Genomic DNA, 16,527 nt, shown 5'->3' on the forward strand with positions numbered 1-16,527 from the left:
TGTGTGAGTGTGGGACAAAGCTACTCCAGAGGAGGGACGGTCTTAAAGGGGACAGTCAATTTAAAGCTACAATATGCAGCCATTTTTTTTTTTACATTAAATAACAATAAAAGGAATATTATGGAGCAGCTTTAGCTTCTGTCATGCAATCTATTCCTGAGTGAAACAAATGTGAACTGCATGACGTAGCAAACGTGGAGTCTCTGAGCAACCGCGGTGATTAGGAACTGGATGGAAAACTCTATCCCAAAACACAGCCCGTCCTTTGTTATAGTCGGGCAACGATGTGACGGTGTCCCTTTTGCCCACCTGCTGAGTGCTTGTTCAAGGTTTTGTAGATTGACTAAAAATAACACAGAAGTGGAAAGATGACCGAAGTTGTTTGAGTTTGTGCTCTTGCTTTCATCGTCACGTACACACAAGTAGTACACACATGAAGTTGGACCTAAGCATTTAGGAGCAGAGGGCTGCTGTAAACGGATCGGGGAGCAACCCTGGGTTCAATGTCTCGCTCAAGGACATTTCGACATTTCGAACAGGAAGAGTTGTGAAATCAAACGAAGGCTGGATGGGTCAAACAAACACAGGACTTTCACCCAGCAGGCCGCTACTGTACCTTGGAAGTTTATTTTGATAAGCCACTATGCAAGTAGTCCAAAACGGACGTTGGAGGGGTAGCTGTTGTTTGCTCTCCACCAACCACTGAGGGAAATATCAGGCTCTTTAGCAGCTAAATGCTCCACTATGTTCACATATTTTCAATCAAAACAATCAAGTTGCGGGGTATAAAAGCAATAGCTGGAAGATGATCAAATGCTTTGCTGAGGGGTTAATTATTTATGGCTTCGTCACTTTGAGTTCCCCCCTTCCAAGCACATTAAAGCAAATGTGATCCATAGTTTGTACACAAATATTGATAAATGCCTCTTTAAGGCTTTAGGGCTTGGTGCAGGAAGACATAAACACGTTTTTTACTGACAGAAAACTGCAATAGAAGAAAGTAGAACAAAACTAAATGTGTCAGAGATAGCCCTGTTGCAGAATCTAGATCAGCATCATTATTGCTTCTATTTATTATGACAGACTCTCTGGCTTTGCTATGTGCTCCTTCAACACATCTGTCGACACAATACATGCAGCTAGTTCAGATTTACAGGGAGATGCCATATATTGTGCATGATGTGGTGTCTTGAGCTGACCTGGCATGACTCAGAAAGTCCCAGCTGGAAGGTTTTGACAACATCCTCTGTACAGAAACATTAGTGCCCAAAAGAAATGGATGTTTGTCCAGCTGACACCCCACTTCTTGCCACAGATAATATTAATATTCACCAATTTATGGTAATGCTCCCGAGCTGGTTCTCAGCACCATCATCACCGGCACGTGCCACAGTGAATTATAATTTTGAATTTGATCCGTCATTCAAATTCCTGTTTTTTTTTCCACAGATATCTATAAAGCACTAGAAAATATAACTGCAGCGTTAAAAAACTACCACGTTGCAATTGCCTCCACCAACTAGTCGAGTCAAAAATGTCATCGCGCCATCATTGCATCCTATTAGACATTTGTGTGAAATGTCTAATAGATATGGACAAGATGTGTTTTTTAAGGTCACTGTGACCTTGACCTTTGACCACCAACTGTTAATAAGTTCAACCTTGACCAAGTGGACAAGTGTATCAAATTGTGTTTCTGAGATATCGCTTTCATGGAGAATGGTTGGGGCGTGAGCTCACATTGACCACCAAAATCGAATCACTTCATCCTTGAGTCCAGTTGAAGGTTTGCGCCCAATTTGAAGAAATTCCCTCCAGGTATTCTTGAAATAATGAGACAGACAGACGGACGAACAACCTAAAACATAATCCCTCTGGCCATGGCGAGCATTAAAACAACCCCAAAAGCAAGCAAGTAACCAAAACGAAGCCTGCAATCAGTGAATAAGCTGTATTCTTAATCTTGAGGCTAAGAGCTATAAATTATGCACATTTTTCACGTTCAAGCAGAAGGTGTATAACATTCACAACTTCCTCCCCCTCGGATATTCAGGTACCTGCGCCAGAGCTTATTGCTCATGTTGATGAGCGTGTGTCGCTTCACAGTACGGTTTTATCTTACTGCTTCCCACCATTGCCAGGCTGGTGGTGAGAGTTTGACAGTGTACAATTTCATGATGCACAAAATTATATATATTGGTGGTTTAAGATCAGAATCAGGAGATGGTAATGCATATTCATCGTGATATTCAAATTAGCCTATTTTGAGTCCTGCAGTTGGAATGAGAGCAAATAGCAAATGCTGCATACAATTCTGAAAGCACCACATCTTCAAAGGGATGCCAGACCATCATTTCAGAATGTATTTGCCCAAATTCTTTGGTGATGATTTGTTATATTTAACAATATGTATGACACAACACCGGGGAGGTTTAATGAATACAAACAAAATTTTTCTAAGTGTGAAGGCAGGCTTGACTGCAGTTATTTCTCTGAGGCACAAAGTTCTATAAACACGAGTTGGTGTCTGAGGGACTGATTGTGCACTCTCTGAAAACCCTGAAGTCACACCTTCAATTTTTGGAAAAATTGGCTGAATCGGAGTGAATCTAAATCAGTTGCGAAACTAATCAGTTTCCTAGCAACAGTGTCAGTATTGGCATCAACGGGTTTTTTTTTTTCTTCCCAGCCTACAGTCTTTAAAGCTTCGCTATGGGAGGCTACACAACAATATTCAGCAGGGATTTCTGAATGAAAAAGAAATATTCCCTTGTATCATACATAATGAGGTTTTTAGACACTAAATAGCAAATGTTACAATGCAATAAACACATTCTACAAGCACAAATATAATGAAGTGTTTCATTTTAGAGTTATGTTTCATTTTTACAGACCACTACTGAAACATCCGTCAATCTGTTTTTCCTGATCCACATTGAGGTGAGATGAAAGGCTCAATCAGCTTTCAGTTCATCTGATCTTGCTTGAACGTCAAACACATCTTCAAGCACAGGCTGATCCTAAACCCCTCCTCCAGTCAAAAGCTTTCTGTAAAATATCGATGTTTAGATAATGTGACATAAAAGATTCCTTATCATTCCCCAAAGCAAAGCAAATTCATCTCAATTATTTTGCACTTATTCACACTGCCTTTGGGCAAGCAGCAAGCTTGACCTCTGTATCTTTGACCTCCTGTTTGTTGCTTTTTGTTCAGTTACGTGGGCTGAATGAAAGTACGATGTAGTCCAGAATTTAAAGTTGCTTGAACAAAAGAAATAAGGACTTCTTGAAATGAGACTGGGGCATGAACAAACATTACGGTCTGACAAGGAATGATGATTTTCAACAAAGGAGAGAGAAGAAAAATAGCCCCCTTAGTTGTTGATAAGCCTGTCCAGCTTTAATTCTTCTCATATGGCACAAATGCATTTGACAATGATAACGGTGGCAGATTAAATATCGTGCTAAAAAGACTGAGGCTGAAGCTACATGTTCCAGGCAAAAATTAGTTTGCTGAATATTATGCTATCTCAAGTAAAAAGGTTAGGGGTGGGGAGCACCGGCATGCAAACTTTCCAAAATCCGATAAAAAGAGCAGCGCCGAGCTGCTAACATTAGCTGCTAACACTCAGCCATGACCGTCCTCAACACAATAAGGAAATACTATGCGGAGGGTATGCTATTCTTGAACAGCGTCGTGAACCTGTAACCCAACACAATGTTAGCTAGCTAACACTAGCTAGCTTGCACTCCTTGACTTTGGAATTAATGCTAGGTTAGGTAGTAAGCTAACTCTGGTAAGCTGGGCATGCTAATGGCTGCAGTTTACCTTACAGCAGATAAACACGCTGATCCAGTCTTTTACTTGTCATCTATTTGCATTGTCGAAATTAAACCCTGCATACATTATTGATCTGTTTTATGAAACTTACATGAACATTTCAGCCCCTATTTTTTAAGCTAGCTGTTGTTTTGGTAAATTGGTAGGCCCTATACATGTCTCCTAGCTGTCTGTAACTCGCAAGACCTAATACAACACTTGAATATGCCTAATGATCTCTGGATATTTATGCAAACACATGCAGTGTCAATGCCATCTCTTGTTTTGTTTTTTTCCGGCGGTAACAATGTGTCCAGAGCCACATGAAACAAGAGTGGAGTGCTTCCCTCATTCTCTTTAAGTGTCCAACCAAAGAGCAATGAAATGGTGTTCATCCCATCAGAGTCTTTCATGTGAAAGCACACAATTGTGGACGTGTGAGCACCTAGCAACACATTGTGTCAAAAATATCACTTAGAACAATGATGGAGGTCACTGGGATCGATTGTTGTGCAGACAAGAAGGATTTTCTACACGTACGAATGACAAAAGCAGCGAATGCAGCGAGACATCTGTGAAGAAGTAGTCTACAACCACAATACAGGAAAAATGCAACATGATATTGCATACAAACCTATACTGGATGAAAACGTGGGGAAACAAAATGTCTTAATGTTCATATATTCATTAAGATTTAGCTTTTGGCTTCACAGGTTATGCTCATTTATCCCATGATAAGGTTGAATCCTAAATAAGCAAAAATTGGAGCGCAGCTCCATCCCTGGGGCTTGTCCTCACCGGGGCTTACTCTTGTAGTGCATTTAGTGTTTGAAATGAATAAATCAATCCTGTGCGATCATAATAGTGTTTCTAGAAAGAGCAACATATGTAATTAGGAGATTTTCTTTTTTTTTAGCTCCGTAAGGATTTCAGTGTGTTGCTGGTTGTTGTTGCTGTAACAACACTTGTTTCAATGCAAAAATGGGCCGATAAAATCACTGTTGATGAAGTTAAACTAAAAAGAGAGAAATACGTAGTTCCTTTATTGCCAGGTTTTAGATTGGAAGATTACAGAAAGCAATCCGCAAATGGTCGGCTGTATATTATTTCAATTCAAACACAAATGTTCTTCACCATTCATTTTTTCTTGCTTTCAATTTATATAATAAAGTTCTGATAATCTATCAAGCTCATAGCTCTCCATTGCCATTGACAGCCTCTAGGCAGAATGCATTAATGCTTTCATTAACCAGCGGTGGCTCCCCCCCAAAAAAAAGTTTTGATTTCACCCTCCTACCATATCGGACCAAGATGCTGATTATCAGGGAGATTAATCACACGGCACTTACTGAATAAGGGGTCATTTCTCTGATTGCTGCTCTCGCAGTAAAACCCCATAACCACAGGAACAAGTGACAGAATATAGAAAGGGGAAGCTGCAATTACTGCAAACTTTAATTCAGGTGGCTTCAAGTCCATTGTTCTCATTCCACAGGGAAAGTCATTCAGGGCTGAATAGGCAGTGATTGCATTGCTCCAAAATCCAACTCCAAATCCATGGGAATGCCAGTACAGTAAGAATACAACCAGAGTGTGAATGGACTGCTAATAGTGACAGACTGTGACCAATCCTACTATTCTGAAAGAGGAACTGAGGACATTGATATTTGCTTTCCCAGCCTTATTTAAAAATAATGTTCCGAGCCACTTGTCTTCACTTAGAGCCCATCTCTGTCAATAATAAATAATAAATCAAAGTTTTAATCAACACTTTCTCTCCTCTTAAAGACTTTGACTCATTTGTGTTCCCCTCAAAGTGCACAATTGCAAAAATTTGGAAAATTGATTGTCAGAAAAAAATGTAAAAAGAGAAGAGTTTGGCTCAAAATATTTCCTGTAATGTGCTTCTCTCTACAAAAAGAAGCCATAGTAGCCTAACACGGCGTTGGCCGACATGGAGAGAAGAATCCATACCTTTTTTGTTTTGTGAAGTGCAGAGGTGACTACATGGGGGGAAGTGTCATAGGCAGGCATGTGAGGGGGTCAGGTTTCCCTTGTGACATACCGTATACCTTTTCTTCCTCTTCCTTCAAGACCCGTTGGTCAGTGCGCACTTACGTCTTCATCAATAATGCATAGCCTTCCATTTGAACCAGCTGTCTGTGGAACAACACAGTGGGCAGATACTGGTTTTTCATACATAAACCACGTTACCGTGCTGTAGAAGGTACCCGCCATAATAATACCGACTCAGCGGTTTGCCTTTGCGAGCTGTCACACCACATACACACGTCAATTTGTCTTTGCTTGGAATTCTAGATATGTTATGTTCAATGAGTAACTCATTTATGCTGGAAAATCCTGTATGGATGGATGGACGGCATTATATAATGCTGACGCATGGATACATTTTGAGTTTTGCCATTTTTCCTTGTGGAGGATTACTGTTACCTACAGTATGTTGAATACACTTATTGTAAATCGCTTTGGATAAAAGCGTCCGCTAAATGACTGTCGTGTAATGTAATGTTATTCTTAGTTTTTTTGCACAAACATGTCACTATATCTAAATGAATTATGGGAAGGAGCCACGTGTGTTGCAAATCATTCAGTACTAAGTAGAGGTAGTACAACTTTAGATTTATTATGCTGAAAATGAAGATTCTGAAAATGTTTTACATCATATTGATCAAGAGTTAAAATAAATGTTGAATTCAGCACCAAATCTGTGTAATACAGCAACCCAAACATTGCTGCAACAATTTATGAGACATTGAATGATGGGAATGGCTGTTGTATACTTCCACTATAATGTTTTAAGCTCATTCTCTCTCTCAGAGTTTATTTTAATTTAACTTTTTTTTATTTCTGATTTATAACAAGAACAACGTGACACAGTGCTGAACTACTTCTTAAATTAACCCACAGGTTCCTAGATTTCAGATGATGTACACCTCCTCTAGTGGCATATGATGACCTGCTATCTCCTCGTTTGGTTTTTTGGTATGGTAGATTGAAAGAAAACTAGTCGGTAGCAGATTTGATAATTTGTTGATCATATCATACATTTAATAAGAAAATGTGTCTGTTTAATATCAATGCGAGTTGCATGTCTTTGGAATTTTAACTGTTGGTTTAACAAAGCTAAAAGTTTGAACGGGCTATGGGGAGATTGTGGTGCCCATTTTAAGCCATTATCGGACATTTTTACAAGATCCTGTTACATTTGTGTTGGCCACTGTCCGTAACGGATTATTCTAACGAAAGTCACAATAATCATGATGGTCGAATAAAAAATAATCCAATAGTTTACTGCATGCCATAGAACTCTGCATTTACCTTTTGTTTTCATAAAACAAATTCCCCCCAAATGTGACTCAAACGGGATTGAAACCTTGAAGCTGCACAAACCCATCCTCCAAATGATCCCCCATTTAAATGTGTGACATAACTGGTCGCTGAGGAGGCCAACATCTTTGTAACGTCATTATCTCGGTGACCCGCAGGCTCCCGGTGGACACGGGACGGGACACTCCGGGTTCAAGCTTGAGAGGAGCCCACAAACCGTTCACCTAAAAGATCACGAGTGACTAAGAAACCCAACAAACTCGGGAGGGAATGAGGGGGAGGGAGGGAGGGGGGTGCTGCAAAACATGATGGGTTATAAATCCTCCACCGAACTTCAGCGGCGAGTCTGTAGCGAAGGTCTCCTCCTGCCTCCAACCGCACAGCAAGCTGCGCGTCTCCTCGGATGCTGAGGGAGTAGCTCAGGGAGGAGGGCGGAGGAAGAGAGAGGGAGAGAGAGAGAGAGAGAGAGAGAGAGAGAGAGAGAGAGAGAGAGAGAGATACAAAAAAAGGAAAATATTTCAGCACCGGAGCTGTCCGCGGGCTCTTGGAGAAGTCTCTATTCCTGCCAAGGGGGCGAGAAGCTGCACTCCGACTGTAAACGTCCTCTGCGGGACCGTGAGGAGGAAGGAGGGATAATATACAACTGCCGTTCGCTGCCATTCATCTCTGCTGCTGTTGGTGTGTGTGGGGGGGTCTTCTTCCGACGGGGCCAGCAACGACGGCGCGTACTTCAATCGAGCGGAGTCTTGCCATGCTGGACGGCCGGGCTTGAGACAGTGAAAGGGCAAAACAAAAAAAAAGTCTCCACAGAAGTCGAGGTGAACGGCAGCTCTTTTGTTTACGGTGAGTACCACAATAAGCCCCGCGTGGCTTTCCCCCCCTGCCTCGTAAGATTACGTAACAAAACTGCCAAGCCGACGCTATGCTGGTCCACGTTATATATATATGTTGCAAACGCTGGGCTGTGACGGGACTCGTGCATACGTGCTGGGATAAGCCTCGTTACGGATGCTTGCATGGGATGAATATTTAGGTCAGCATCCCACATGGGTGTGGATGCGCGTCGAGCAATTGTTACCAAACTGCAGGAGTTCACGCGGTGGCTCGGGCTCCCGTTGTGTCCTTTTTCGTTTGACATAATGTTTAAAAAATATTTATATATATATCTGCAGACACTAGAGTGAAAAGACACAATTCGGGGAGTTCTTGGGAGTGCGTGTGCATGTACGTCATTGGTAGAATAACCAGGGTACTGTGTTTTTTTTTTGTGGTTCCTCAATGACCTTTTAAAGGAAGTTGCAGCCTATCAATGAGAGCAACTAATGTTATGATGATTCTGAATCCTCTGCAGCAGGCTTTACTTTGCCCCGCTCTCTGTCCACTTTTCCCACCGTCCCACAAGGGGGTGGGGAGTGCTCCCGTCCATTAAGCCCTCCATCCGCCCTCGCTGCTGTTATCTCCTGGGCCCGCAAACAAGCCAATTTCGGTGTTAGATCTCTGAGTGAGTCCTGTTCGCTCCTCGCTGTGTGACAGCTCCCTGCAGCCCGGGCTGCTCCTCTGCCGCCCTGCTCTGTGTGTTATTGTGGGACTCTCTCTCAAGAGCATTCCCGGGCTGGCACAGGCTCCCCTGCCTGGCAGCGCCTGAATGCCAACGTGACGCTTCCAGCCCAACGATGCATTGAGATTTAAATTCCTCCCTCTATTCAGGCACATTGAATTTCAGTGCATTTGTCGTCATGCTTTTTTTTTGTGTGTGTGGAGAACGTTGGTTCTTGTGCTCAGGTACAAGGATGGGAGAGGAGGCAACGGCATGTCAGGAGGGAGAGTTCCATGCACATAGCTGTGTTAATCCTTCCGGAAGAAATGGATGCAGCAGGAGAACCTAAAACTTAAGCTCTTGCTTTCGATATGTTTGATCCCAAGTGCACATACATACATCTGCATGTTTTAAATGGCTGTTAATGATGCCGCTCGCTCCCCATGACAGGAAAAGAGGGTGAACTCGTTAGTGTAATTAGTTCCAGGTCTCTGCCTCGCTGGTCCGTGGGTGAGATCTCTTGGCTGAAGGGGGTTTCGTTCCCATGAAAAGGCATGCTTTGTGGGGCTCCCATTGAAAAAATCCCCCCCCCCCTACACCTCCTCTCTCTCCTCCCCTGAAACAAGGAATGAAAAGGAGGGCTGGTTGGGATTCTAATCAGCACACAACAGTGACATCCAACAGCTTTGGGAAAGGGGATTCATACAGTCAGAGGAACACTAACATGCGAATGAAGCCAGACACAGCATCCCGTTTCACGCTTTCATGATGTATGTTGTCTTAACACTGTGTAGGACAAACGAGGACTCTTTTTAAAAAAAAGAATTGCTGTCTAGTGGGGTTAAAAGATACAAAAACATGAGATTTAAAGTATTATATGGCTGTATTGTTTGTCATGTCAGCGGTTGCCATTCTAACCCGTCAATTCAAGGGGTCTTGAAGATAAACTTCAGGTGTTAGAAGATGGTTGGGAAAAGATAACATTTCTGCTGCACATTCTTTCATTGCACTGGATACATTTCTCTCTGGACGACATTTAAAGGTGAAGTTACTTTAACTAAATTGTTGAACTTGGCCGTCGTTCGCGTCATCACGTTGACCTTGCGCAACATCTTAAAAGCCGACATCCTCTCTGGCACCTGACCGACCACACGCACCTATAATGACGACACGCAAGCGGTTCTAAAATAAATAATTGTTTTATTTCAGTGAGAGAAAGAATTGGCTACGGAGCGACGAAAGGCAAGCTGATGTTTGTTGTGGTAGACTATCTTCTTATTTGAGGCCCCGCAGATCTCAATAACATCCCCATGGTGACACTTGGGCAACAGAGGACTGAATACTAATATAGACCTTAAGGTGTCCCAGTTGGCCTCTAATACACTGCTGCTCACAGGATGAAATGGATTCCAATTCCAACTTAAGAGTAATTTCCTGTTTGAGCACGACATTGGGCTCTTGGCACAGTTCTATGTGACAAAACAAAAATAGATCTACCAACTTGTTTCTTTTTTTTTCTGTCTAAGATGTGTAACGTTCAGAAAATGACTCCAGGTTGGATACTGCTGTTGTCATTGTGAACTGATATATAGCAGGAGGAAGTGTGTTTTTCCCCCGACATGGTCTGGCAGTGTCGAATTAGTGAGTGAAGAGTGGCTGGGGCTACAAAAGGATTGCTCAGAGGAGCAGAAGCAAAAAAATCACAATGACTTGAAGAGCACTTTGGTGCCACCTCCCTCTGAAATCATCAATATTTAATTAAACCAAAATGCTCCTGAGAGCTTCATCATCCGGGAGCTCGTCACACTCAATTGCTGACATGAATCAGATAGACTGTACAATGGACCTGGAAATGTTTCTGTGGAAAGAAAGTAAAGAAGGTGTCAAGATTAATTTCTTCAACGGGTTTCGAATATGGACGAATACCTGGGGAATGGGTCCCGTGTCGCCCTTCTCGAGATCGTTCTGTCGCAGTACAGCTCGACAGAATAACATTTTCCCAGCCATATATGTCACGATCTGCCCCAAGGAGTGGCCCTGTTTCCCTTCCCTTCATCCAGATCTTTTTTTATCCGGGGGCTTAAATCATTCAGAGGGGTCCGGGGAGGAGAGCACAGAGGCAGAGGCAGCTGCTCGTGCAGGAGTCTACTGAGCGTCAAGCCCGAGGGAGGTTTTTTTTTTATCTCGTCCTCAGTTTCTACTGCCCCTCAAATGTAATATGAGGGGTGGATTTGGGGACTGGTTTGATATATTTGGCACTTGAAGGAACATCTGAGGAACATCTGATTTTGGGGGTTTTTGGCCATCATTTCGTTCCAATATGCTAACATCGTACTCACCGTGGTCATTTCTGAGATTTGAAAATGTGTCAAAATCACGTCAACGAGGCAGAACATTATCCAAACAACTTTATTTATAGTTTAAAACCATAACACACCAACACGTCTGTGTTAATCCCAGGAAATGTGTGCGTGTACACAGGTCAAAGTTCATTGAGGAAGTCTAGAGAGCAAGTTTCCTGAAAATGTAGTCCATTACTCATTAGGCTACAAATGAATAACTGAAAAAGTAATTACATTACCTTAATTACTGTAATGGTAATTTCCGGATCTTGTGTACTCTTCCAGACCTTGTGACCTATCACTTAATGACCCAGCTGACTACATGCGCTATTATAGTTATCAGGCAGAAAATGTGAACAAACTCCTACATTGTTACCTCTCAGTAAAGACAGATTTTAGGTGCCTTTGGAAACTGGAAAAATTCAAGACATTTTCAAACCCACAAGCCAGTCTCCAGGTTGGAAGTATTTACTACAACAGCTAGCTTAGCGTTAGCCCCAAAGAAAAGCATTTTGGGGGATCTATTGGCAGAAGTGGAATAAAAGTACGTTTCCTGTAGTGTATAATCACCTTAACATACAATCGTTGTTAGTTTTTGTCTTTAAACGAGCCACTTATATCTAAATACGAGGCAGGTTGCCATGTTACTACAATAGCCAGGAACAGACAAACGCACAAAAGGAGGAAGTTTCAATTGGTTGCAATCTGTAACCTTGCCGCTAGATGCCAACAAATCTTTCACACTGCACCTTTAAGGGTCTTTGTTTGGGGATTTGGAAATATAGTTGCCCTGGGTTAGCGCCCTGCGCCAAGCTAACGTAGGTACCGAACCAGTTTGCCAACTAACTACAAACCGAACTTTTGTCAACCATTCTACTATCCCCCAGAAGGCTTCGTGCAAAATAGTGAAAAGCTGAGCCCCAAATTGTCAAACTAATAAAGCATTACTTAGATTAACACATTTACTGTACACTACTCATTACTGAAGAAATACTCTTGCACGTTGTTGTATTTTACGTAATGTGTGATGGAGGCACAGACAGTTTGGATAATAATAATAATAATAATAATAAGTTTGCCAACTGTGTCATTCAAATAATTGGAAGCTTAAAACCTGTATTAACGTCCGACTCTGTGTTTCTTGTCCCTTACTAATGGGAAAGATGGTGAAAACTACAAAAATTGTAATAAGAAGTTTGATTGACATGGATATCTTTGCTCCTCACATGCATGGAAAACAAATATATTAACTACCTCTCTTGCGAGTTTAAAGTACACGCCGGCGTTGAGCTGCACAAATGGTTCTGTCAGACAGGCAGGAAAAAGGGTTGAGCTGCTTGACAGGCTCGTGGTCAAAGGCTTTAGGATATCAGACTTGTGAGGCGATCACGTGGCAGGTTACTCAGCGCTCTCGAATAAACTCAGGTATCAAAGCCAGGCACTGACTCATTTGTGTCAGAATAGAGTCGTACAAGGAGGTAAAAAACAAACAAACACGAGGCCCTTATTTAAAATTCATGAGTTAACCTGAAAGTGACAAGGTCTTCTGTGTGCTCAGATATTCCCTCATCAGCAGTAGCGTCACTTCCAGCTTTGCAAATTGTGAGAGGAACATGATTCTCTAGCATTCGGTCTTCATCTTCCCTCTGGCGTCATACAGTTCCCCAGTGCATCCATGAGTGTACATTTCCATTAAAATATGTAATCAAATTGTTGTGAAAAACGAGTTGGGGCCATGGTATTTATTAATATTGCAGAAAGATAGACACTATTGTCCCCTCTTTCCTTATTTGTATATATATATATATATATATATTGTGTTCAACAGTGGAGAAATGATATTTTGAGCGAGAGTTTTGAGTGCTTGACTTTCAAAAGGGTAATGATGGTGCCATTTACTGCCGGCATTGATTTGATTGAGTGTACGAAGACCTTGGGGCTTGTAATAGCACTTAGTTTATTGTTATTGTTTCTTATTTTCCTGCAAGTCTGTTATGAAGCCTATTCACTTTGTTGGCCATTAAAGAACAATTTGTGTATTGTTGAATATGCCGTTTAAAATGGCACGGCCCAATAGCTGCGCTGCGCAGTAATTGAGGATCCAGCTGTGGTGGCAGCCGTCTAACCAATATATCAACTATACCAATATTGGAAGTCAAAGTTGCTTTTTTTCCCGCATGGGTCGGTGTGAGAGCGTTTACAAGTTGGCATCTCGAGGCTGTCGCTGTCTGGTGCCAGCGCTGCTCCGAGCCAAGAGAGCGAAGGTCACTTCAGTGCATAATTAAGTCCCTATGATAATCAGTCTGCCATCCTGTATTGCGACCACCCACACAATCTGTATTTACAGTGCATGCATGAGCTCTTTGGAAGAGATTTTTATATATCCAAGTGGTTCAAACTTTCTTCACCTTTTTTACCATGTTAGTGGCTTCTTGAGACAGAAAGGTCAGTCTGATGGTCGGTTGAAAGGTCGGTCCACCACTTCGGTCCAGACTGATAAAGTACCTGATAGATTACCATGAAATGTGCTGACATTCATGGTTCCCAGAGGATGAATCCGTCTGGCTTTGGTGATAGCCGGACTTTACCTCTAGCGCCGCCATTAATTAGACACTTTTGTTTTTTAATGTGACATGTTTCAACAGATGCTGGATGGGTTGCCTTGACATTTGTGGATGCATCTTATATCTCCTCAATAGTTTAACACCATAGGCTCATTTCTTGCACACGTTGCATTTTCTAGTACCTGCCACCATCTTCAACCCTTTCATGGGCAAAGATTTGAGATGAATTAAAAAGATATAAAGATAATTGCCTGTACCATAAGTCCTATCGTGTTAATCATCTCATTCCTTCAGATTTATCTTGCGCGCCCTTGGCCCAGACCATAAGGTTAAGAACCAGTGGTTTTGATTATGTGAATTCCATCCTGTACAACATTAAGTGTTCACGTACAAGGACATGGCCATACAGAATTTTAAAACAATAAGGCTAAATTGCCAAAACGCATCATGAAAAGGTGCCGTAAATTGTCCATTTAGAAGATTATGGTTTAATCTGAGAGTTTATTATACTTTTTACAATAGACATTATGATGAAACATCTCTGTATTTTCTCTTTACTCGGTTATGCCAAAACCAATCCAAACTACTCCCGTGTTAAAATAATGGAGCAAAACCTTTCAGCCCACAAGCTCGTCAATGCTAAACCCACTGAGCTGATTGTCATTCCTGCAGTTAGGATAACAGCCTATCTAGTATCCCACAGTCATGCATACATGTTTTTTAATCATTGCATATTCTCAGCACGTTGCTGTCATTTATTAGATGGCGGGAGATCTTTGTTACTAACAAGACTGACCTTTTAAATGAAGTGGTTGTCCTTGAGGAAGACAGCCAGTCCCATTTTTTTTTTCCACAGAGAAGAGCGAGGCTTAGCAGCTCGTATTAATCTTCTAAAACCCTTTTTTGGGTTGTTTTCTGGCACTGTAACTGAAGGTTTTTCGCCAACATTATTTGTTTGTCTGACTCTGAACACCTTTTCCATTTCTAGTTGCGACACAACACAGTTCATCAACAACACACTTGAGTGATTTTACTCAGCATGTTGGCATTTGGGAGTTTATTTTGTTGAGTCATTTTTTCCATTGTGGACAAATGTCTTACCCAAAACATGGTAAAAATGTGTCTGATGAGACACAGTTAATAAATCCATGCCAGCTGCCGGATAACTGTCCTTCAGCTGACTCGACCTCTGACCTCCTTGTTGGGGAGATGCCAGCCGTAATAGATATATTTAGTGCAGCAATCAATAAAGTATCCCCTTTGCCTCTTTTCTCTGCAGGAAATCAAACCAAACTAGACCAAAGACATCGAAAAGCTTTTGATTTCTTTTGTTTTGATGTCATTTCACGGTTTGTATCCCTAGATGTTTTTTCTATATCATTTAAATGCATGAAACCAGAGCCAGTGCGTTGCAGTTTTGAAGTCTGTGCAATACAAATGAGTGTTTGTATCTTCTACAGTTTATGAAGCACCTGGAGTCCACCAGCAGCCTGAGAACATAAGGCCACGGAGGCTATTAAGAGCCTCAGCCGGGGAGGAAGGGAGAGGGAATGACTCCCATTTCACTTCAGATAAATGCGATTGAATTTCACACAAGCACTTATGTGGAGCGTGGATGGATGGGATTGCATTCGAGAGCAAAGACACATGTATCATAAGTACCATGTAATCAACTTGAATCCACCAGGCGCTGGTTTTTCAATAATGGAATTCACGGTTGCGTCTCACTTAAGTGGAAATGAGAAGTTAGTCAAGTTTCTGCGTTTCTTTTTCTTTTTTCTTTCAACATTGCTGCACAGTGTGCCGCATCTTACAGTGTATGATTTCCCTGTGTTTGTTCAGAAAATATGCAATCACTTGAAAATATTTGGGAGAGTTCCTTACAAATGCAGGAGTTGGCAGTTTGTTGCATGATTCCAGCACAATGAGGAAAGAAAACAGTCATGCACTGATAAAAAAAAGAGGTTATTGCATTTATATGCTTTAAATTGATAGACCTCCCTCTTTTATTGCCAAAATGAAACAATAACTGTAATATAACATTGTCAAAAGCTATTTGTTTTGCGTTTGAGACAAATGCTCAGCAGTCTAAACCAACAGAAACTCATTGAAAACCTGCAGAGAGAGTGAAGATCATTTTCTTCTCTGGGATCGATACAAGTTGATCTTATCTTACTCTATCAGATCCAGACTCATTGCATTTGGTGAGCAGTCAGAGTTGAGAAGTGATATCATCACAACTTGGTGAACTCAGCAAGTTGTGGTGATTGATGCTGCGTATGAGCATTGAGCATGAGCATTGTGGGACCTTTAAAATAAGAAGCACACATTTCATATGCACACACACACTGAAGGTTAACTCCCCATTCTCTGAACTTGGAGCAAAATCTGGCCTCCTGACATGATTAGGGAAGTAATTTACCAATCACAAAGCAGGATTCTTTATGGCCCACGGGTTGAAGAGGATGGCCTTTGGTCTTGAGATCACACCAGCATGAATTCCTGGCCAATTTAGGAAACCTGGTTGGGCAATTGGATGGGAAACACCTCACTCAGCGTAAAACCAAAGCTCCCTTGATGGCTATATGAATTTGATACATTGCTGGAAAAAGAAAAAACAGGAGTTTTAGCTGCTCAAAGCAAGTCATTTTCGACCTGCACGTTTGGCATAATGCAATTCATTTTCTATTGTAAAAAATCATCTTTGGTACCATTTTTCCAATGCTGTCGGATTGGTTCAAACAAAGTGGATCTGGGGAATTAAGTGTCGGCTTGTTTGGAATGAAAAGCATAAACGCTAGTTTGTTCTGGATATGAATTTATTCGTCCCAGACAGCCCAAGTTGAGTTGCACATTTATTTTTCCAAGTCACGTGACTCGAGTGCACACCTCTGGTCGGGAGAATTAAACAATGTA

This window comes from Pholis gunnellus (genome assembly GCF_910591455.1).
Source record: "Pholis gunnellus genome assembly, chromosome: 18".
In the NCBI taxonomy this organism is placed as follows: domain Eukaryota; kingdom Metazoa; phylum Chordata; class Actinopteri; order Perciformes; family Pholidae; genus Pholis; species Pholis gunnellus.